At 78.0% G+C, this 2,500-nt stretch overlaps 1 protein-coding gene and 1 non-coding gene across 2 annotated transcripts in view; both read right to left on the bottom strand.

Moving 5' to 3' along the window:
* LOC144380712 (uncharacterized) overlaps nucleotides 1–2,500 on the bottom strand; it is a 22,852-nt gene that overhangs the window by 12,857 nt on the left and 7,495 nt on the right. The gene's annotated exons all lie outside the window — the stretch shown is intronic.
* LOC144380713 (5.8S ribosomal RNA) lies at nucleotides 1,162–1,314 on the bottom strand. The gene has a single exon (XR_013444917.1). It is a non-coding gene; the product is annotated as a 5.8S ribosomal RNA (ribosomal RNA).

Below are 2,500 nucleotides of genomic sequence, written 5' to 3'. Positions count from 1 at the left end.
GGGAGGAGCGGGAGGCGGGGGGGCGGGAGGCGAGGGCCGCGGGCGGGCGCGGCGCGCACGCGCGCGCGGGGTCCGGAGTTGGGGGGGGGCGGAGCACGGGCACGAGCGGGGCCGGGCGGCGGCCGAGGCGCGGCGGTCGCCCCCGACCGCCGGCCCCCGCCCCAACCCGACCCACGACACGCCACCCGCCTCTCACCCCCACACGCACACACACACCCCGGCGCGCTCCGCCGCACGGAGCGACGGACGACGCGGCGCCCTCCCACGACGCCCCGCCGAGCCCCGACCCACCCACCGCGGGCTCGGGGCGCGCAGCGCGGCGCGGCCACAACCCGGGGGGAAGCGCGCAGCGGCGGGCGGCGCCGCGGCGTCCCGCGGGCCGCCGCCGGGGCACGCATCCCCGGGGCGCGGCCCCGCGCGCGACTCGGCCTCGGCGCGAGCCGCCCCGACAGGGCATAAGGCCGGGATCGCCGGCGGGGACGGAGGGAGGGGGCGGGCGCGGACCCCGGACGCGCCGCGGCGGCGGGAGCCCGGGGGGAACGGGGCGGGCCCGGCCGGGACAACCGCGGTCGCCGCCGGGGGCACGGCGGCAAGACCGACGGCGTTCCGGATCCGGGCCCTCCCCCACACCCCGACGGACCCACGACCGGCGCGGCACGGGACGGGACCGCGACCCCCCCCCCCACGCACAGCCTGGGCGACCCCAAGACCGCGTGCGGCGCGAGGGATCTCCCCCAGAGGGACCGCGGCGGCCACGGCCCTCAGCGCGAGCTCTCTCCTCTCTCCCGTTCTCGCGGGCGGCGCCACCCCCCCCCGCCCCGGCGCCGGCCCCCTTCCTCCCCGGACACACACAACACCCCCTCCTCCCCCCACGTCCCGCACGCGCCACCGCCGGGCGGACCCGGCGGGGCGAGGCGGGGGTGGGGATGGGGGTGGTGCGGGGCGGGAGGCGGGGACCGGGCAACGGGGCGGAGGAGGGGCCACCGTGTCTGCACTTAGGGGGACGGAGGGCCCGGCGGCCGAGCCAACCCCTCCCCACCCGAGGACGGAGCCCACGGGCGGGCAGGGCAGGCACCGGCAGAACGGGCCCTGCGAGGGAAACCCCCAGCCGCGCCAAACCCCAAGGGCGAGAGACCCCAGGGGCGGCGATTGATCGTCAAGCGACGCTCAGACAGGCGTAGCCCCGGGAGGAACCCGGGGCCGCAAGTGCGTTCGAAGTGTCGATGATCAATGTGTCCTGCAATTCACATTAATTCTCGCAGCTAGCTGCGTTCTTCATCGACGCACGAGCCGAGTGATCCACCGCTAAGAGTCGTACGAGTTTTGATTGTTAAGGGGGGCCAAACCCACAGAGGGGAAGGGCCCCGCCCCCTGGCACGGCACATTCCCCGGAGGGTGCCTCCGGCCGGCCAAGTCAAGACAAACCAGACCGCACTCCGAGAAGGTCGGAAAGGTTGGACAAACAGGGCGTCCGGCCACCGCCCCCCAAGCGAGGGGCGAGCCCGGACAACCCCACAGGCGCCCAGGGGGTTCCCGCCTGGCCCCCCCCACACACGCCGAGGACGCGAGGCAACGCGCGCGCGCACAACGGCCGAACGGCCGCCGGGTAGCCCCCTCCCGACGGCCGCGAGGACCGTGGCGCGGCGCGCGGCAACCCCGGCCCCGGGGCGGGGTGGGCGGCGGAGTCTGGGGGAGAAGGGACTCCTCCTCCCCACGGGCCCGACCGCCCCGACCCGAGGCGGACGGGCGACCCCCAAAGGGTCTTTAAACCTCCGCGCCGGGACGCGCTAGGTACCTGGACAGGGGGTGGGGGACAGGCGAGGCAGGGGAGGGGACGAGGCCCCAGGCCACCGCCTCGACGCCGAACCCCGGCCCCGGCCAAACAACCACCCGCAGGGCAACAAACCCCGACGCTGCCGGCCCGTGACGGAGGAAGGCCCGCCGGGTGCCGCCACCGGCCCCCCGCCACCACCCGACGACGCCACCCCACCCACCCAAAGCCGCCGGGGCGGACCGGACCCCCTCTCGCTTTCCAAGACGCCCCCCAAACCACCTACCCCCCCCCCGCGTCCCTCCCCGCACCCGCGACCCAGGCCCCCTTCTCGCCACGGAGGGCGGGGGGGGGGGCTGCGGCGGGAAGCGGGGCACGAGCGGGCAAGGGCGCGCGAGGATGGGGGAACGGAGGCCGGGAAGGAGAGGAGCCGGACCCGGGCCCGAGGCCTGGGGCGCGGTCGGGGAGGAGAGCACGCGGAGTGGGAGGGCGGAAGTCCGAGCGGACATCCGGCGGACCGGGAGAGAACCGTCCAGGGCGGGCGGCGGGACGCGGCGGACGACGGCGGGCGCCCCGCGTGAGCCGAGGCTCCGAGGCCCCCCGGGGAGGGGCGGACCCGACCCCGGAAAGGCGCCACGGGGGCCCGCCGCCGCGCCACCACGTCCCGAGACGCGGCGAGGGCACCGTGCGGGAGGCGGCGCGGCGACCGGGGACGACCGGCGCCGAAGG

Source organism: Halichoerus grypus, unplaced genomic scaffold, assembly GCF_964656455.1.
Source record: "Halichoerus grypus unplaced genomic scaffold, mHalGry1.hap1.1 HAP1_SCAFFOLD_101, whole genome shotgun sequence".
NCBI lineage: Eukaryota > Metazoa > Chordata > Mammalia > Carnivora > Phocidae > Halichoerus > Halichoerus grypus.
This window is presented reverse-complemented; position numbering and strand designations above follow the sequence as displayed.